Genomic DNA, 22,776 nt, shown 5'->3' on the forward strand with positions numbered 1-22,776 from the left:
TACTAGTCTGTGCTTCAAGCACTAATTGTGAAGAAGCCAAACTTGATTAGTTTTACAAAGACCTACAATATTTCCTAGAAAAAAAAACACCCCCTTCCCCCCAAAAAAGATGCCACATTCATTGTAGCTGAATGTAATGCTAGAGCATTAGGAAATAAAAAGGTAATGGGAGTATCAGACAAGTTTGGCCTTGGAGTACTAAATAAAGAAGGACAGAGATTGATAGAATTTTGTCAAGATAACTCACTGGTCACAACAAACACTCTTTTTCAACAACACGGAATATCACTAAAAGGTTAATATAGAAATAAGAATGATTTTATACTTTGCAACCAAATGTGTATAAGCTATATACATTTTGTTAAAATAAGACCTGGAATTTACTGTGAATCAGAGCATAAGTTTCTCATTGCAAAACTTAGACTTAAATTGAAGAACATAGGGGAAACCATTAGATATCTGTTATGAATAAGGAGTGGAGGTGATGAATATTTAAGAGATTAGATCTGGTAGATAGTGACCATGAAGAACTATAGACAGAAATTCAGCAAGATAAACAATCTAAAGAAGCAGAGCAAATAAGCTAAATGGATGTCTGATTAGGCTTTACAAATAGCTAGAGAAAGAAGGGAAGTGAAAGGGAAAGAAGAAAGGAAAAGATCCACACATTTGAACACAGAATGCTAGACAATAGCAAGGAGAGATATGAAGACTTTCTTAAATGAGTAATGCAAAGAAATAGAAGAAAAAAAACAGAATGGGAAAGAAGAGAGATCATTTCAAGAGATTTAGAGATATCAAGGGAAAGTTTCATTTAAAAATTGGCATTATGAAAGACAAAAATGGTATGAATTAACCAAAGCAGAAAAGATTAAGAAGAGGTGGCAAGAATACAGAAAATAAATAAAAAAGAAAGATCTTAAGATCACTGATATCAACCCTTACTAATCGAGAGCCAAATATCTTAGAGAATGAAGTAAAGTTGCCCTTAGAAAGCATTGCTAAACATGAGGCTTGTGGAGGTGATCAAATTACAATTGAGCTATTTAAAACCAGAAAAGATGATGCTGTTAAAGTACTACACTCAATATACCAGCAAATTTGGAAAATAAAACAGAGGCCACTGTATTTAAAAAAGACAGCTTTACATCCCAATCCTATATAAAGTCAATGCCGGGAGTTGCACAGCTCTGGCTCCTACCACCTCCAATTCATGTAAAATGGGACTCTGAACAAACTTTGGAGCTACCAAACCCACAAAATGACACAGAGAAGCTGACCTCCCACTGAGGACAGCTCGGCAGGCCAGCAGGAAACAGGAAGCACAGCACTCGGGGAGCTGAACCCAGGGCCGCATAAGACAGAGTTTTTATCCCCAGGGTGGGCCTGACCAACCACCCACTGGAGAGACTCCAGATCACCAGCAGCTATGGAAGTCCAGAATTATCAACACATAGATGCTAAGGACAAAGTGAGAGGTCAGAGCAGTGTGAACTTTGGGACCCAGTTCTCACTCCCACTTTGGGAGTGAGTCGGATTTTGCCCCCAGGGAGAGAGTCTGCTTAGGGATGCAGCACAGCTGCCCCCACATGGAAGCTTCAGCTCCTGGCCTCCAAAGTGTGGGGGGACTTAGCAACTAGTCTGAAGGGTAATTGCTCTTGCTTTAACCTGTGTGGATCTGGATTACAGTCTCAGGTGGAGGTCCTGGGGTGGGTGACCAGCTTGCCTGAGCCTGTGGAGGCTTCAGAGAGAGCACCCAACTGATATCTCTGGCAGCTGAGAAAAACCCAGTGTTTGGGATGAAAGCTCCCCTGTGTGGCGGCAGAGTCCTACTGTGGCCAAAGGCTCAAAAATCAAGTAATTGAGTGACATAATGAGCAGGCAATGGAAGCAAACCAAGCAAAGCAACCCAACATTAGACTCTTATTTTGGGGACAAAAAGGATTAAAGCATGGAACAGAGGGTAGGCAGTGAAGTCAGAACCCCTGCAACAAAAGCTTCCAAGGAAAATATTAGCTGGTTACAGGCCATAAAGGACCTTAAGAAGCAGATAAGAGAAATGGAGGAAAAACTGGAATGAGAAATGAGAACAATGCAAGAAAATTATGAAATGAGAGACAACGGCTTGACTGAAGAAAATAACACCTTAAAAAATAGACTAACTCAAATGGCAAAAGAGGATCAAAAAGGCAATGAGGAGACAAGTGCCTTAAAAAGCTGAATTGGCCAGATGAAAAAAGAATCTCATTGAGGAGAATCATTGCTTCAGAATTAGACTGGAGCAAATGGAAGCTAGTGACTTTATGAGAAATCAAGATGCTGTTAAACAGATATAAAAAAAATGAAAGAATAGAAGACACTGTGAAATATCTCACTGGAAAAAACACTGACCTGGCAAAGATATCCAGGAGAGATAATTTAAAAATTATTGGACTACCTGAAAGCCATGATCAAAGAAAGAATTTAGAAATCATCCTCCAAGAAATTCTGAAGGAAAACCACCCTGACATTTTAGAAGCAGAAGGCAAAATAGAGTTTGAAAGAATCCACCAATCACCTCATGAAAAAGATCCATAAAAGAAAACTCCTGGGAATATTATAGCCAGGTTCCAAAATTCCCAGATCAAGGAGAGAATATTACGAGAAGCCAGGAAGAAACAATTTGAATATTGTGGAATCACAATCAGAATAACTCAGGATCTGTCAGTTTTCTACACTGAGATATCAAAGGGCTTGGAATGTGATATTCCAGAGGTCAAAGGAGCTGGGATTAAAACCTAGAATCACCTACTCAGCAAAACTGAGTATCATATTTCAGGGGAAAATATGGTCATTCAGTGGAATAGAGGACTTTCAAGCATTCTTCATGAAAAAACCAGAGTTGAATAGAAAATTTGACATTCAGATACGAGAAGGAAGAGAATCATGAGAAGGTAAACAGGGAAAAGAAATCATAAGGAACTTATCAAAGTTGAACTATTAATATTCCTACATGGAAAAATGATAATTGTAACTGATGAAACTTCTCAGTATGAAAATAGTTGAAGGGAGTAGAAACTTTATATATATATATATATATATATATATATGTCTATATCAGAGGGTAAACCGGCATATGCATGTATATATGTGAATGTGTGTATATATGTTTCCAAGCATACATAAATTGAGGGCACAGAAGCAATTTAATAGGAAGGGATTATACTTAAAAGATGAGAGAGGAATATAATGAGAGGAGATGGGGAGAGACAGAATGGGGTAAACTATCTCACACAGAAGAGGCAAGGAAAAATGGTTACAATTGAGGGGAAAAATAGTAAGGCAAAAGGGAATGGGTCAACCTTATTCTCATTGAGTTTGACTCAGGGAGGGAATGACATCCACACTAAATAGGGTATCTCACCCTACAGGAGAGTATGGGGGAAGGGGATCAGAGATGGGATGATGGAAGGGAGGGAAGGCTGGCAGGGAGGGAAGTTGGAAGCACCCACTTTTGAAAAGGGACAGGATCATAGTAGAGAATAGAACAAGTGGGAGGTGGGATAGGAGAGAGGAAAATATAGTCAGTCTTTCACAATAGATCTACAATGTTAATGTTTTGTATTAACTACACATGAATAACCTATACTAAATTGCTTATCTTCCTAGTAATGGTGGGTGACAAAAGAGGAAGGAAATGAATTTGGAATTTAAAGTTTTAAAATAAAATGTTTAACATATATATATATATATATATATATATACACATTCTATTATTAATACTATTTTACATGTAATTGGAAATAAGATATATAGGCACTGGAGCATAGAGATCCACCATGCCCTACTGGAAAAGTTGAAGGGAGTATGGAAGAAGACATGGGAGAGAGCAGATTGGAGGAGTGGGTTTCCTGTGGGACTGCTATTTTGGGGTGGTGGATAGGGGAAAAACGGGGAGAAAATTTATAACTCAAAATCTGGCGAAAATGAATGATGGAAATCAGAAGTTAATAAAGCATTTGAAAAATTAAAAAAATAAAGTCAATGCCAAGGGATATTTATCAAACATTTGTACTTATTTCACAAACCAGCAAGGTTATGCTTAAGATTGTGCAAGCAGGGCTGATTTTTGAAGAGACAGAGGAACTTAAGACTAAATTGTCCATATTTGCTGTATCATGGTGAAAGCAAGGGATTTGCAGGAAAAAACAAAAAACACTGCCTCTTCATTGATTACACTAAAGCCTTTGTGTAGATCAGAAGAAGTTGTGGCAAGTCCACAAAGAGATGGAAGTATTAGAAGGCCTTACTTGTCTCCTGAAGGACCTGCATGAGGTCCAAGAAACAACAGTTAGAACCAAACATGGAACTACTTATTAGTTTCAGACTGGAAAAGGAGTATAAGACAGCTGTATATTCTCACCTTATTTGTTTGATTTATTTGAAGAGAATATAATTAAAAATGTCAGGCTAGATGAATTAAAATCTGGAATTAATGTTACCAAGAGAAATGTCAAAAATCTCAGATAAGCAGGTTACACTAACCTGATCACAGAAAATTGATAGTAACCTCTTGTTAAGGGAGAAAGAAGAGAGTGTGAATGCTGGTTTGATGCTTACAATCAAAAAAACTAAGATTTTGGCAACTGGTCCTGTCACTTCTTAGGAAATACAGGGCAAAGCAATGGAAGCAGTGTTAGATGTTTTATTTTGGGGTTCAAAGATCACTGCAGAGGCGGCTAGGTGGTGCAGTGAATAGAGCAGTGGCCCTGGAGTCAGGAGGACCTGAGTTCAAATCCAGCCTCAGACACTTAACACAAACACTAGCCATGTGACTTTGGGCAATTCACTTAACCCCAATTGCCCTCCAAAAAAGCAAAAAAAAATAACAAAGATCACTGCAGTCAGTAACTGTACTCACAGATTTAAAAGACACTTGCTCCTTGGAAGGAAAGTTATGGCAAATTTGGACAATAAACAAAAGAGCAGAGATACTTCTTTGCTGGTAAAGATCATGTAGTCAAAGTTGTGGGGGGTGTTTTTTTTTTGTTTGTTTTCTGGTAGCAAAGAATGGCTATGAGAGTTGTACCAGAAGGATAACCAAACATCACAAAACTGAAACTTTCAAATTGTGATGTTAAAGAAGACTTTTGCAAGTTCCTTGGCCAGCAAGTAGGTGACCACATAACGAGGAGATGGGACATTGGAAAATACCTTGATACTGGGAAAGATTGGAGAAAAAGCAGAAGGGGATGGCAGAAGATAGGATGGACAGGTAGTACCATAATAACAACAAGAACATTGACAGAATTCAAGAAATAGTGCAGGATAGAAGAGACTGGCTCCTATGATCCCTGGGGTTAGAAAAAGACACATGAAACTTAACTAATGAACAATAACTGAAGACTATTGGTGGTGGAGTAGGTCAGAAATTTCCAGGCTCTCCAAATTTCCTCAATAAACAGACAAAAAATGCTACAAAATGATTGTAGTGCATCAAAAGTAAAGAGGTAAAGCTGTTGCTCTAAGACCTCAGACCTCAGGACCCCAGAGAAAACTCCAAAGGTTGAGGTTTGGTCTGAGTGAAGTGTAAACACTGTAGGCCAACTTCAGTGAATTAACCAACAGTAGGACCTAAGGGAGGCAGACTAGATCTCAAGAAATTCAACCTTAATATTCACATGATTCACAGCTTCCAAGAAATTTCACTTCAGGAACTTTTACCTCACACACTTTCATCTAAAAAAACAGCAGAAGGCTGAGTAAGGGAAAATTGAGGGAAACCAGCTGTTTCTGGAAGTCAGGCCTAGTGGTGCTGGCCAGATGTGATCCCCAAACAGTGACTGTGGCTGAAAAGGGGCAAGTACACACCTGATAAGTATAGTACCACAGGGAGCAAGAACATTTTTAGGATAGTATTACTGGGGCTAAGGGGAGGAAGAGAGGAGTTCTTGAGGCTTAGCCCTAGCTCAGAATTCAGGAAAAAACAAAAAACAAAACAGTAAGAAGGACCTGAGGCCGAGGGCAATATTACCTACAACTCAGAATTAAAACTTGATAATAATAATATTAATTTGCAAAAATAAAGTATGACAAGTTAAAAATAAAAAATGGCTAAGGAAAGGAAAAAAGGCCCTGACCATTGATAACTAAAATTGGTAGTGAGGTTAAAAAAAAAAGCACCTCCTACCTTAAGAGTAATGTCAAGTGATTACAAGCGTAAAAAGAAACCTTGGAAAAACTTAGAAAGGAAATAAAAAAAATCACATGAGAGAATGAGGAAAAATTGTTAACAAAATTGAAAAGGAGATGCAAAATCTTTTTTCATTACATTTGAATTTACTTTAAACTTAAATAAAAAATAAGAAAAAAACACATGCCATATATAAACAGCAGAACAAAAGAGATGATTCAATATAAAATAATAAATCTGCATTTCAAGAAAGCCTACATAAGAAATTCTATACATTATTTTCAAAGCTGTCCATCTTACCTTCCTTTTATGTTTTCTTTTGTCCTTTGCTGTGTACTTTTATTTCATTTTCCTGCTCCCCCACCCCAGAAAGATACAATTGTGTGGGGATCTATCTATCTATCTATCTATCTATCTATCTATCTATCTATCTATCTATCTATCTATCTATCTATCTATCTCTCTATCTGTCTGTCTGTCTGTCTGTCTGTCTGTCTGTCTGTCTGTCTGTCTGTCTGACTGTCTGACTGTCTATCTGCATGTACATATATGCACATACATATATACATGTATGTGCATACTTATTCACATACACATAGACCCATCATATTTCTGGATTATTTCTATTAAGGTAATCATATTTGGAAAAGCAGTATACAATGGGGAAGTCACTTTATTCAATTGTCTATAATATACTGTCTTTCTCCATGATCCATATGACTTTTGTACTGGCCAGACAAGATTATTCCATTAACTGGTTGGAGGGACTAACACTCCTGCTTCAACATATTCCTTTATAGTATTGGTAATTTCATAAGATACACATATACAAACAAATATATATGCATCTATACACATATACATATGAACATAAATATTCATACACATAGATGTCCATAAACATGCATACATATATATATATAAATATGCACATATGCAAACACATGTACATACAATTCTATTATGCTTATTTCTACTTGATATCTGTTTCTCTTTAGGTGGAAAGCATCTTCTTTCATAATTCCAAGTGTTTCCATATTTTTCTGCATCCACTAACTCATCATTTCCTACACATTATATAAAAGGCATTTTCTGTTTTTATTGGTATAGTTCCTATGACTATTTTGTCAGGTATACTCCCATTTTTTTTAATTGCAGAGTTATTTTATATATTTATATTTATGCTGGCTGACAAAGTAGGTGGTTTGATTATATCTGATTTTATGTTTGTCTGAAATCATGATTACTATCCATGTCTTTTTATTTTGAAACATAGTAAAATCTACTCTGAGCTTTATTTTATATATTGGGTATCTCTTATTTTTATATAATTTCCTAAACTTATTGTTGAAATAAAAATTTTAATCAACTATCCATTTCCATTTTATGGGAAAATTAATCTCATTCATATTCTAAACTATAACTGGTTGTTGGATATTACTCTCTATTTTCCTCACTAACCTTCTGTAGTAGCAACCACACTGGCATACCCAGGATGGCTGCTAGTACAGGTTCTTAAATCTGCTTTTTCTGTGAGAGATGGCTGTTCAAGGGGCCAACAATATCTTAAAGTACATTCATTAGCTCAGGGGAAAAGTCAGTACCCTGAACTTCAAAGAAAAACTTTCAAAGAAAACCCAAAGAAAGAAAATAGAGAAAATAAAAGCAGAGAAATAAAGACAAACAGACAGGGCTTCTAACTGTCTGAGAAATTAGCTCAGATCAACAGACAGATCCAACTGTCTGACTGAGGTAATACATATATACTTACCAGAGAGTGAACCACCAACATATGTGTTTTTAAAAGCTGGTGGCTCCTTAAGGGCTACTCAGAGTCTCACCTGGTCAAATCAAACAAACACTCTTCCAATGAGAGAGCCCCAAATAAAAATGTAAACATCAGAGTATATATGCCCTTATTCATTTATTTATCTTTTCAAGGCTTTCCACAAATTTATTTAGAGCCCAATTCCAAAGTTGGGAAACTGACATGTAAAACAAAAATGAAGTGTTTCAGTGTCAAATATCAACTTTCCATTAAAAATAAGTCTTTTCTATTGTCAGTCTGTAATAGATTTCTTTGCATCTGTTTTACCCGTTGGAAGAAATGGAGGGGGGAAGAGGAAGGAGAGAGTGATGTCAAGTAGCTGCAAATTTCCAACTTAGTGAATGTTGGAATGAGAACATGAAAAGCCCAGGTAGTAATCCTGTCTTTCAACTCATCCAGCCACCTATGGAGTACAGGTTGGCTATATATGTCCTTGTCCTCTCCTTCCCCCAGAATCTGGTAAAGGTGCCAACTAGGAACCTGACATATGTATTGTAAAGATCTGTTATAGCCCTGGCTAAGAAAACAAAGGTAGATTTCTGAAAAAGAACTCTTTATGTAGGAGTCTCATTTTTTTGTGTGTTTGTTTTGTTTTGTTTTTTAGTTTCCTATGGTGAGGGGTGATATCCTTTTGTTTCAGCCAGAATGACTCTCCATTGGTGAGTCAGGTGCAGCTTTGCCTTGCCTCAGTGTGATTACTTTACAAGAGCAAGTTTGTACTTTGGAGAGTTGCTCTGCTGGATTGACCTACTGATGTCCAGGACTGCAGTGGAGCCAGGTTCCTAGTTCCCATCCCAGAGCCTCATTCCTGAAGAATATTTGCCTTCTCACTAAGCTCTATGACAATACCATTAGTAGAGTTATTTAGCTCCCTGGAGACAACACAGAGGAATTCTGTCTGATCCTCATTTCCAATAACTATTGAAAGTTCCATTATTTATTAGCTGTTCAAATTTCCAAACATCAGACATAGTGGAGACCATCTGTGTAAGTTCTTCTCTTGGAACTGCAGAATTCTGTATACATACTTCACTGGGACTTTTGAGGTTATGTTCTCATTGACCCACATCCTTTCTTTAACCAGTCACACAAGAGATGAAGTCTTGTAAAATCCCCCTTCTTCCAACACACATTCTTCTTCCAATTCCTTATTAATGATTAGTGTCCCGTGGTGGAGGTAGTTTAGTATATGACCAAAGTATGTTAGATCTCTGTCAATCAGATAGGTTCCTGTCTCATCATTATAGGAGTGCAGCTCCGGGTCTTCCTGGCAGCAGAGGCGACCAAAGAAAACTTGGGCACCTGGACCAACATCTGCTGGGTGGTCACGAAGTATGTGCTGCCCACATTGAGCTGGACTAAGCACCCTGAGCCCCGGCTCCCAGTGGAAGTGACCACAGAGAGGAGGCCAAGGAGGTGGCTGCTGGGCATCGGTGGCTGCAGGAGGAAGCTATGGTGGAGGCAGCGGCAGCAGAGGAGGAGGAGGAGGAGGAGCTGTGGCTACTGGCACTGGCCAGACAGAGGCAGTCCCCGAGGTCGCTCCCTCCCACCATCGAGTCCACTTGCAGTTCAGCAATCTTGGACCCCTCCTGGCCTGCATCCCTCACCAGCCCTTTCCCATTCTGTGGCAGGGAGAGCCAAACAGGCCTAATGACTGGGGAAGGAGGGGGATGGACTGCTAGGGCCCCCAGGCGAGAACTTGTGTACACGTAAACATACATGTACACATACATAAACATAGAAACACACATACACATACATGTATGCACTTACATGTGCACATACATAGACATACATATACATGCACACACATACAATACACATATATACACATACACATACATTTATACAATATACATACATATACTTATACATGCACATATACATGTGCATACACATACACATGCGCACATGCATGCATGCATGCATGCATACATACCCTTTTTAGAGCAAGAGGGCTTCACTATTCTCATGACTCAGTGACTAATTATAAATTAACAAAAGGTGTGAAAGCCTTCCTACAAGCAAACCACCGTTAAGTATACTTCCCTTGATGCATCCATTGAGGTCTACTAATGGGCAGGGAAGATCTTATATTTCATTAATATTACACCTTCTCATACTATTTCTATCCCTCTCACTCCTCTACTTTGTCCTTTTATTTCTTAACCTACCTTCCAAGGATCTCTCCCTTATCCTCTCCCTCCACCCTGTCCCATTACCCTCTTATTTCTTTCTTAATTCTGAAGATTTTATACATACATACATACATACATACACATGCATACACACACATATGTATGTATGTATGTGTATATATATATATATATATGTTGTTCCCTCTTTATCCCATTCTCATTAACTTCCACACCCTTCAAAATCACCCAGTCTATTCCCTATCCTTCCCTTATGTTTTTCCCCCTTCTTATCCTCTTGCCCTCTTATTTTTTCTAAATTTAGAAAACTTTTACTCTTTTAGAAATACATATTATTCCCTCTCTTACCCATTCCTGATGAGAGTAGGGTACCAGAACTACCCAACCTGTTCCACCATCTAATTCCTCCATATCAGTTCTTCCTCTCACATCTCATTTGTAAGAGATAATTACTCTTTTTTACCTTTTCCTTCATCATTTTATTGTTTAGAATCACATCATACTCAGCTATACCCCACACTTTATTTCAAACTACCTCATTACTAATGACAATCTTAAAATTAGGGTTTACATTTCCACAAATAAAAAATAAACCATGTGTCCTTACTGAATCCCTTGCAATTAGTCTTTTATATTAACTTATATTTCTCTTTGTTCTTGTATGTAAAATTGTCTATTTAATTATAATCATTTTGCAATAAAATCATGAAAGTCTGTTAATTCATCGAATATCTATTTTTTCATTCAGGATTATATTTAAATTTGCTGCGTATGATATTTTTGGTCATAACCCCTGGTCCTTTGCTCCTTGACATATAACTTTCCACGATCTGCAGTTTTTCAGGGTAGCAACTGCTTTCTCTTTTGCTTGGTCCAGATCTATTTATAGAAATACTGGTTTTGAAAATCTCTAGACCAATTCAGATAAGATATTCTTCTGTGATTTAAAATCTGTGAGTTGAATATTATGTAGAAGAATAACTGTAAGAAAACTGAATAAGAAACATTTGTAAAATCAAGTAGTTTTAGCATTTTAATTTGGTCAAATTTTTCATTTTGCTTATATACAAATAAAATTTTATCTATTAGTATTTGTATGCTGCAACTTGATGAATATGGTTAATAAAATTTTAATCTGGGGTGGCCAGGTGGTACAGTGAGTAAGAGTGCCAGCCCCAGAGTCAGGAGACCTGGGATCGGCTCTGGCCTCAGATACTTCACACCCATACACACACACACAAACTGGCCATGTAACCTTGAGCAAGTTACTTAACCCCAATTGCTTTAAAAAAATAAGATAAAAAATAATATTTTAATCTTTAGCAATGTTCTAAACGTTTTAGGAAATGTTTTTAGTCCTATTACTTGTGTAAATTTTCTAGATTTTATGATTCCTCAGTACCTTATTTAAAAAGTTTTTCATTAATATATTCATTCAGTCTGTGTTACTAACAGCTATATCAATACTGTCTCCAAAGTTGATGGATTCTAAGTTTTTAAATAAACAATAAATACAAACACAAATACAAAAAAAACAATAAATACAAACATTATAATTTATTTAGAATTTTATATATGGGAATGCATGAAACATTGATGATATAGAATCAGACAGCATATCATAAATGTTTCATGCATTACCATCATTAATAATAAAGGTACAAATAACAAAAGAGTAGTAAGATGAAAGATACTTTTAACATTTACTTTTTAAAGTGTTACATAATTAAATTTTAAAAAAGATATATATATATATATATATATATATATACATCCATGTGTGTGTATTAGTTTATCATTTGCACTGATATTTTATATACCTAAAATATACTCAATAAGGTAATATTCATTTTTAAGCATTCTACTAAGCAAATTTCTTTCTCCTCCACCTCCTTCTCTTCCTCCTCCTTCTCTTTCTCCTCCTCCTTCTTCTAATATTTATGCTTTTTAAATTGTCTGCCAGTTTGGGGTATTTCTAAGGTGGTGTTATTCTAGCATATGTGTGGTCACTGTTCTCCTGTTCTACACTCTGATCTTTACCTAGGAAGGAACCATTTCTCCACTGAAGTCATTGAGGCTAGAATTTATTTCTGCCCTGTAACTGCAACTTAGAACTATAGGTTAAATTTAGTTGTCCAACAGTGCCCAATCTTTCACACAGCATCAGTTCAGGCTCCTTGCAATGTCTTTCTTTTTAAAAATTAATTTGAATGTTTACTTTTAGTTTATAAGATTTATAAGTTTATAAGATGTTTGTATACATATACATTTCTATTCCCTTCAACTATTCTCATACTGAGAAAAGTTTTATAAGTTACAATTATTGTTTTTCCATGTAAGAATGTAAATAGTTCAACTTTGATAAGTTCCTTATGATTTTTTTTCCCTGTGTACCTTCTCATGTTTATCTTGGTTCTTGTATGTTAATATAAAATTTTCTATTCAACTATGTTTTTTTCATCAATAATGTTTTAAAGTCCTCTATTCCATTCAATGATCATATTTTCCCCTGAAACATGATACTCAGTTTTGCTGGGTAGGTGATTCTTGGTTTTAAACCCACCTCCTTTGACCTCTGGATTATCATATGCCAAGCCCTTCAATCCCTCAGTGTAGAACTACCAGATCCTGTCTCATCCTGATTCTGTTCCTACAATATTCAATTTTTTTTCTTCTTGGCTGCTTGGTCCCTGTACAATCTGCCAGGAGCTGAAGCTGCCATGTGGTGGCAGCTGCATGGCTGCAGCATCTCAGAGGCTTCTCCCTCCAGGGGTAAAAGCCTGGACCACACTCCCAAATTGTGGGATCCCAAAGTCCACACTGCACTGACCTTTCACTTTGTCCTTCGCATCTATGTGTTGATAATTCTGGAAACTGCCACAGCTCCTGGTGACCTGAAGTCCCTCCAGCCTGTGGCTAGTCAGACCTCCCTGAGGCTAAAACCTCAGGCTTGTGTGGGACTGGACTGGACTCCCAGAGTTCTGTGCTGGCCCCTTTCTGATAGCCTGCCTGCCTGTCCTCAGTGGGAGGTTAGCTTCTCTGTGTCATAATGTGGGTCCTGCCGCTCTAAAGGTTGTTCCGAGACAACTTTCACATGAATTGGAGGAGGTGGAAGCCTGAGCCATGAATAAGTCCTGTTTCTACTCTGCCATCTTGACTCTGTCCCCCACAGCTACTCTTGCTTACCTTTTTATGTCTCTTGAGTTTTGTATTTGGAGATCATATTTTTCATTGAGCTCTGGTTTCTTCATCAGGAAGCTCTGGAAGATCTGTATTTCATTAAATGACCATCTCCTTTCCTAAGAGATTATGCTTAGTTTTGATAGATAGTTGATCCTTGGTTGCAGTCCAAGCTCTTTTGCCTTAATAAATATCAAATTCCAATGCCTATGATCTTTTATTTTTCTTTTTGGAGGACAGTTGGGGTTAAGTTACTTGCCCAAAGTCACACAGCTAGTAAATGTCAAGTATCTGAGGACAGATTTGAACTCAAGTCCTCCTGATTCCTAGGCCGATGCTCCATTCAATGCACCACTTAGCCACTCAACTCTGAGCTCTTAATGTAGAAGCTGCTAAGTCCTGTGTTATCCTGACTGTAATTCCATGATATTTGAATTGTTTGTTTCTGGCTGCTTGCAGTATTTTCTCCTTAACCTTGTAATTCTGTAATTTGCTACTATGTTTCTTGGAGTTTTCCATTTGGGATCTCTTTCAGGAGGAGTCCTGTGAATTCATTCAATAACTCTTTCACTCTCTGATTCTAAGACCTCAGGACAGTTTTCTTTTACAAACTCTTGGAGGATATTTTCCAGGCTTTTTTTTTTTCCCATCATGGATTTCCAGTAGATCAATAATTCTTAGGTTATCTCTCCTGGGTCTGGTTCTCCTGGTCATTTGTTTTTTCCAGTGAGGTATTTTACAATTTCTTCTAAGATTTCAATCTTTAAATTTTTGTTTGACTGACTCTTGATGCATCATAGATTCCTTAGCTTCAATTTGACTAATTCTAATTTTTAGTGACTTATTTTCTTTGGTTAGTTTTTGAAGCTCCTTTTTTATAGGGAGATAGTTTCTCCAGTTAGGTATTGAACCTCTGTCACAATTCACAAATTTTCCTTTTTTTTTTTACTTTTTTTGTTTTTCTTATTTTTATTTTTTTTAACAAATTTTACTTTTTAAGGATTTGTTTCCTTCAGTGAGATTTTTTTCCAATTTGGTTAATGTAGATTTAAATTTATCTTCTATCTCTCCAATTTGGCTTTTAAAATCTTTCTTCAATTCCTCCAGTAATGCTTTTTGGGCTTCAGACCAGTTCATATTTCCTTCTGTGGTCTCAAGTATTAGTATAAAATCCATGTTGTCCTCTGAATTTAGATATTCTTGCTCACTATAATAGGATGGTGTCATATTTGATTTCACAGTTTTCTTCTTGCCCACTGTGATTGCCTATGCCCTGACTTTTTGAGTGGATTTCTGCTTTTGGGGTACAGAAGACTCTTACCCATGCTTCTCAGGCTGCAAGCTAGGAGCTTGTGTGTTGACTTTGTGTGCTGTGTCCCCTAGATGTCTAGACTGAAGCCAAGTCCAGGACTGTCAGTATTACCCCTAGGTTAAGCTCAAGATCACAGAGTAATATGTGGGGGAGATGTGTTCTGGCCACTTCAGGTTTCCTACTCCATGATGCTGGGCTACAGCTCAGGCAGTCTCAGCAGGTGGTGGCTGGCAGCCCTGGTGTCTGCAGATACCCCTGGTGGTGCTAAGGCACATCTGGGCTTCTGTTGTTAGCATGTGATGGCTCAAACCCCTGGACTTTGGGATCTTCACCTGATCCTCTGAGGTGGGTCTCGTTTTGATGTCTCCCCCCCTTCACTTTAGGCTCAACACAGCTTCAGTCACACCCTTCCTCTAGGACTCAAAAGCCTAAGGCTGTTTCCACTGTTTCAGGATTTTACACTGGGTGGAGCATTAATCCCTGGGTTTTCAGAGTCAGGGAGGGGAATTAGAGCAGCTAAGGTTTACCCTGCCATCTTGGTTCCTGGAATTTGAGGAAGGTGATTTTTAGGCATCCCAGCTGCAGGCTGATAGCTCCAGGAGAAGCTGCTGCCATGGACCCTGTATTTTCTCTTACCCATCTCTGACCAATCATGTGTCTGGGGATGAGAGGTCTGCAAATTGCCCTTGGCAGGGGGGAATCTGCTGACCAGGGCATACTCTCACTCTTCTGTGCTTTGCTCTCATGTCTGCACTGGTGCAGCCCGATGTGTTCCATGCTCCCCTTGCCTAGACCTACGTGGGCCATTTCCTGGGCTCTGTCTCCCAAGTGATTCTGTCACTCTAAACTCTGTTGAGATTAACTTTTTAGAGGTTAATGACAGAATTCATGGAGGAGCTCAGAAAGGTTCCTCACGTGTAACCACTTTCTGATAAGCCATCCATTAATCTCTGGGCTAAAAGCTACTGAATCTGCTGCTGCTGTCACCACAGCCTGCAAGGCACACAGCTGGTATTGACACTATGTGATTTCCATGCTAGCCATAGCCCCAGGGTCATAGACTTCTCCTACCAATATCTTCAGTTATTTTGGTCTGGAAAAAAGACTAATCCTGACCTTTTGTTGGCTCTGTTGTTACATAATTATAGTTGATGAGTTATTGTGGTTTGGTTTTCTTTGTTCTCAGAGGACCAAACAATATCATTTTGTTGTTGTTTGGAGAGGAATGTTGGGGGAATTGTGTTGTTTCTCTTTTGCCATCTAGATTTCAAACCTCAATATTTCTTTTCTAAATCACATTTGAAAATACTCTGGTGACAAACCTAGAAAACAAAAAGGCAGAAGCATAGCCAAGATGGCCAAGTAAAAGCAGGAACTTGCTTGGGCTCCTGCTCCAACAACCTCCAATACCTATAAAATATGACTCTAAACAAATTTTTGTGGTACAGAATGCACAAAGGGACAGAGAAAAACAAATCTCCTGCTGAAGGCATACTAGCAGGGCAACAGAAACGGTTTATTGTACCAGACTGGCAGCAAGAGCAGGCCCAGACCTGTGGCACAGACCACATGGAGCAGACTTCAAGAGAGTGAATCACTGACAGCTGTGGTGGTTTGCAGACTTCTCAACCTCTGACCACCAAGGGGGAGGTTAGGGGTCAGTGGGAAACTCTACTGATTCTGAGTGTGGTCTAACTACTGACCCTGGGGTCCAGAAATGGCAGCAAATACAACTGCTGTCACTGCAGCTGCTTCCAGCTCCAGGGCTACATATCTTAGCCAGACCAAGAGACTATGTACAGGGCAACAGCAAGAATCCCTCTGCTCATGCTGAGGCACAATTTTCTTGCTTTGCCCTGCTTGGATCTGGGCATACTCTTAGGTGGTGGTCCTGGAGAAAGGAGTGCTGGCATGGCAGAGCTTATTGAGGCTGTAGAAAGAAAGTCCTCCTCCCAGTACTGAGGCAGGTGCCTGGAAGCTGCTCTGACAACAAATGTGCAAAACCCTGGGAATTTGGGACACAGCATTCTCCACTCTGGAAGAATAGTTTGACCATGGCAAAGAGCTCAATAGTCAAGTAATTGACTAGTAAGATGAGCAAACAGAGGAAGCATGATTAGACTATAGAATCCTTTTTTGGGGACAAAGTAGATCAAAATATAGAACCAGAAGAAGACAACAAAATCAAAACTCCTGGGTCAAAAGCCTCCAAGAAAAATATTAATTAATCACAGGACATGGAGGAACACAGGAAGGATTTTGAAAATCAAGTAAGAGAGGTTGAGGAAAAATTAGGAAGAGAAATGAGAATGATGCAAGAAAATCATGAAAATGAGTCAACAACCAACGTGAAAAAAAATAACATCTTAAGAAATAGAATAACTCAAATGGCAAAAAGGCCAGAAAGCCAATGAGGAGAAGAATGCCTTAAAAAGCAAAATTAGCCAGATAGAGAAGGAATTTCAAAAACTCCCTGAAGAAAATAATTCCTTCAAAATTATATTGGAGTAAATGAAAGCAAATGACTTTATGAGAAATTAAGATACTATAAAAAAAATCCAAAGAGATGAAAAAATTGAGGGCAAGGTGAAATATTTCATTGGAGAAACCACTGACGTGGCAAATAGATGCAGGAGACATTATTGAACTATTTGAAAGCCTTGATCGAGAAAAGAGGTTAGATGTCATCTTTCAAGAAATTCTCAAGGAAAATTGCCCTCATATTGTAGAACCAGAGGACAAAATAGAAACTGAAAGAATTCACTGATCACTTCTTGAAAAAGATCCCCAAAATAAAACTCCTAGGAATATTATAGCCAAATTCTAGAGTTCCCAGTTCTAGAAGACAATATTACAAGCAGTTAGGAAGAAATAATTTGAGTATTGTGGAAGCACAATCAGATTAACACAAAATCTATCAGCTTCTACATTAAGCAATAGAATAACTTGGAATATGATATTGTGGGGGGTCAAAAGAGCTAGGAATAAAACTAAGAATCACTTATCCAGTATAACTGATTATAATACTTCAAGGGAAAATATGGAATTCCAATGAAATAGAGGACTTTTAAGCATTTCGAATGAAGAAAAACGATAGTGAATGGAAAATTTGACTTTCAAATAAAAGAAGCAACTAAAACATGAAAAGTCAAAGAGGAAAAAGAAATCATAAGGAACTTCTTAAAGTTGAAGTATTTGCATTCCTACATGGTAAGATGATACTTGTAATTCATGAAGCATTTCCAGTGTGAGTATAGTTGAAGGAATAATACACACACATATGCACATATATATATACATATATATAACATATATATGTATGTTTGTATACATGGGTGTATGTATATATGTGTTTGTGTATGTGTGTATAAATGTATACATAGATAGTGTGTGCAGGATAAGTTGAATGTGAAGGAATGATATCAAAAATAAAATTAAGAGGTGAGGGAGGAATATATTTGAGAGGGAGAGGGAGAGAGAGAGAATGGGGTGGATTATCTCAAATAAAGGAGGCAGGAGAAGGCTGTTACAATGGAGGAGAAGAGCAGAAAGGTGAAAGGGAAAAAGTCAACCTTACTCACACTGGATTTGGCTTAAGGAGGGAATAACTACTTACTGCATTGAGTATCTTACCCTATAGGAAAGTATAGGGGAAGGGGATAAATGGGAGGATAATAGAAGGGGTTACAGATTGGGGGAGAGGGTAGTTGAAGCAAATGCTTTTCAAAAGCAAACACTTTTGAAAAGTATCAGGGTCAAAGGAGATAATAGAATAAATGGGGTGCAAAATAGGATAGGAGGGAAATATATTTTTAGTCTTTCACAATGGCTATCATGGAAATGTTTTGCATTACTACACATGTATAATCTATACTGAATTGGTGTCTTCCCAATGAGGGTGGGTGAGCAGGGGAGAAAGGAGAGAATCTGGACCTTAAAATTTTAAAAACAAATGTTATTTTTTTTCTTTTACATGCAATGAGGAAATAAGATATACAAGCACTGGGTATAGAAATCCATCGTTCCCTACTAGAATGTAAGAGGGTAGATGGAGAAGGATATAAGAGAGAGCAGACTGGGGGCAGAGGTATTCAGTATGTTTGCCATCTTGGACTCAGGGTTAAGGGAGAGAGAGGATGTAAAACTTGTAACTCAAAACCTTGTGGAATGAATGTTCAAAACTAAAATATATATTTACATAAATAAATTAGAAATAAAACAAACAAAAAAAGAAAATAGGAGGTAGTCAACAGTAAACACCTAGAGAAAAGACATATTCATTAGATCTAAAGTCAATTAAAGCTACATATGTAAAGTACTGTTACCTGAAAAGTTGAGGTCCCTGTTTCCATTAAAGGCAAACTTTAGGAGGCGTGTAGGGCTCCATCCTCCAGCCTTCCTATCTGAAAGGAGGAGTGGTGTAGTAAATTAGGAAGGTGTCAGTATGCAAAGATTTGTTGTAGTTTTCATATTTAATAGCTCTTTCCTTCCAGCTCTAAACATTTTCTGATATTTCTTTTTTAGATTAATAATAATATTCATGTATTATTTTGCATGTCATTTGTTTCTATAAAATGAGCAAATCACACCCTAATACAAAATAAAATCCATGATAAGAAAAAAAAAGGAAACTGTAATGGAAATTTTTCCTAGACTTAAAAAAAAATTAACAATAAGACACATATAATTAATAAAATACATGATTACTGCTCAGTAGGAACTCAATATATATTTTGTTAAATTTCTTTAAAAATTCTTTGAGACCTATATTGGGAAAAATAATTCGGGACACCTGACTTCCCATCCTAATTTTACAGTTTTCTAAATGTATGACCAAAAGAAATTATTTTAACCACTCTGATCCTCTGTGTCTTCATCAATAAAGTAAATAAGTTTAGAATGGACCACAAATTTGCCACTAGATGTCAACACAGAGGTCATCCAATCCGTTTTCCTCATTTGTGTACCTTAGGAGAGTCTTAAACAGGTTAAGTGATTTACTCAAAGTCATACATGGTCTAAGCAGCACATATGGAATTCAAACTCAGGGCTTTTGACTCCAGATCTGAAAGTTTTTCTTCCTCACTACACTTTCATATTTCTAAATCCTATTAATCTTTCTAACTTTACTTAAGAATAAAATTCTATGATTTTTTTCTTATACAGTTCCCAAAAAAGGTAATCTCATTTGGGTCATTAAATTTATCTGGTGAATTCAAAATGGCTGAGTAAAAGCAGGAACTTGCTTAAGGAGGAACTTGTTTTTAAAACTTTGAGTTCCAGATTCTCTCTCTTTTTCCCTCCTCATCTACGTCTGAGAAGATAAGCTATCCAATAAAGGTTATATATTTGTAGTTATGCAAAACATTCCCATAATAGTCATATTGTGAAAGACTAACTCTATTTCCCTCCATCCGATCACAATCCCTATTTATTCTATTTTCTCCTTTGACCCTGTCCCTTTTCAAAAGTGTTTGCTTCTAACTCTCCCCTCCCCCAATCTGCCCTCCTCTCTATTGTCCCCCTCTTATCTCCTTCACCCCTACTTTCCAGAAGGATAAGATACCCAACTGAGTGTGTATGTCATTGCCTCCTTAAGCCAAATCCAGTGAGAGTAAGTTGACTCATTCACTTTCACCTCCCTGCTTTTCCTGGGTCAGTTTTCTAGGTCAATGGTTTTTCCACTGAGATACTTCACCTTGTTTTCTACTTTTTCCATTATTTTGGATATGTTTTTACATCTTGATTTCTTATAAAGTAATTTGCTTCTATTTCCTTCATTATAATTTTGAGGGAATTATTTTCTTCAGTGAATTTTTGGACCTCCTTTTCCACTTGGCTAAATTGTAGGAACAAAAGCAGGAACAGCTCTTCCCTCCAATCACCTCCAAATATCTGTAAAAATGATTCTAAATAAATTTTAGAACTACAGAACCCACAAAATGATGAGTGAAACACATATCCAGCTGAAGACAGGCAGGCTGAGAGGAAAGATCTATCATACTGGAGTGGGAGCAGAACACAGTTCTGTGTGGGCCATGGTGGCACAGATCATGGGAAAGCAGACCTCAGGGACTGAATCACTGGCAACTGTAACAGTTTACAGATTTCTCAACCCACAAACACCAAAGACAAATTAAAACATCAGTGGGGAAACTCTGTTGACCAGGATGAGAGAAGAGCATGGTCTGGCCCCAGCCCTAGGGTGATGGAAGTGGCAGCAGTGTCGGCAAGAGAAGCAGCAGCCGAAGTAGCAGCAGCAACAGCAGCAGCAGCAGAAGCAGTGGCTGTATACAGAGCTCCAGGCCCACAGATGGTGGGGGGAGCAAGTGCCTGATAAGAGGTAAATTTCTGGGATCTGTTTTCTGGTGCTCAGGATGGATTATCTTGCTTTGCCATGCTTGGATCTGGATTGCAATCTAGGGTGGTGGAAATGGGGTGATGAAGAGCAGTGGTGTGGCAGACATGGTGGCAGCTGTGAAGAGGGAGTCCTTCTCACAGTTCTTAGGCAGAAAAGAGTGCTTCTGGTAAATCATAGATCAAGTCATGGGTCAAGAGAGGAGACACCTCTCTATTGATTATATAACCATAGAAAACTCAAAATTCACAGGTGCATAGAACCAGCTCTGACTGCAGTTTTATAAAACCCCAGAAATTTAAGACACAGAAGTCTCCACTGAAGCAGAATCCTACTTTAGCAAAGACTTCTGAAATTAAGTAATTGTCTGGGAAATTGAGCCAACTGTGTAAAAAAAAATATCAGACTAGAATCTTTCTTTGGTGACAAAGAAGGTCAAAACATACAACTAGAAGAAGAAAACAAAATCAAAACTCCTGCATAAAAGTCACCAAATTCAATATGAATTGTTTGCAGGCCATAGAGGTGCTCAAAAATGATTCTGAAAATCAAGTAAGAGAAATAGAGGGACAAAAATGAGATGAGAAATGGGAGTGATGCAAGAAAGTCATGAAGAATGAGTCAACAGCTTACTAAAGGAGAACAAAAAAAGTAACAAAGGAAATAACATCTTAAAAAATAGACTAACTCAAATGGAAAAAGAGGTCCATAAAGCCAATGAGGAGAAGAATCCCTTAAAAATGAGGATTAGCCAAGTGGAAAAGAAGGTCCAAAAATTCACTGAAGAAAATAATTCCCTCAAAAATATAATGAAGGAAATAGAAGCAAATTACTTTATAAGAAATCAAGATGTAAAAACATATCCAAAATAATGGAAAAAATAGAAAACGAGGTGAAGTATCTCAGTGGAAAAACCATTGACCTAGAAAACTGACCCAGGAAAAGCAGGGAAGTGAAAGTGAATGAGTCAACTTACTCTCACTGGATTTGGCTTAAGGAGGCAATGACATACACACTCAGTTGGGTATCTTATCCTTCTGGAAAGTAGGGGTGAAGGAGATAAGAGGGGGACAATAGAGAGGAGGGCAGATTGGGGGAGGGGAGAGTTAGAAGCAAACACTTTTGAAAAGGGACAGGGTCAAAGGAGAAAATAGAGTAAAATGGGATTCAAACACTTTTGAAAAGGGACAGGGTCAAAGGAGAAAATAGAGTAAAACGGGATTGTGATCGGATGGAGGGAAATAGAGTTAGTCTTTCACAATATGACACTTATGGGAATGTTTTGCATAACTACAAATATATAACCTTTATTGGATAGCTTATCTTCTCAGGGGTGGATGAGGAGGGAAGAAAAGAGAGGACCTGGAGCTCAAAATTTTAAAAACAAATATTAAAAAGTTGTTTTTACATGTAACCTGCAGATAAGATATACAGGCAATGGGGTATAGAAATCCATCTTGCCCTACAAGAAAGAAAGGGAAATAGGAGTAAGATGAGGGGGATGGGGGAAATGAAGGGAGGGCAGACTGGGGGAAGGGGTAATTAGTATGCATTTCATCTTGGTGTATGAGGTATGGGAAAGATGGGGAGAAAATTTGGAACTCAATATCTTGTGGAAATGAATGTTTAAAAATAAAATAAAATTTAAAAATGTTGGGAAAAAAGATTATCCTTATTTATATGTAAACACACACACATACACACATAACTCAAAGGTATATCCTTTTAAAAGGAGTACTCGGGATTCTATATTTTATACTAAATCTTCTA

General features: G+C 37.7%; 1 pseudogene; it reads right to left on the reverse strand.

The window, feature by feature from the left end:
* Window positions 1-8,700: 8,700 nt before the first annotated feature.
* On the reverse strand, window positions 8,701-9,721 carry LOC138170925 (BTB/POZ domain-containing protein KCTD2 pseudogene; annotated as a pseudogene).
* Window positions 9,722-22,776: the final 13,055 nt, after the last annotated feature.

This window comes from Petaurus breviceps, unplaced genomic scaffold (assembly GCF_028583685.1).
Source record: "Petaurus breviceps papuanus isolate PSGF00001 unplaced genomic scaffold, PetGlider_PUasm1.0 40, whole genome shotgun sequence".
In the NCBI taxonomy this organism is placed as follows: Eukaryota; Metazoa; Chordata; class Mammalia; order Diprotodontia; family Petauridae; genus Petaurus; species Petaurus breviceps.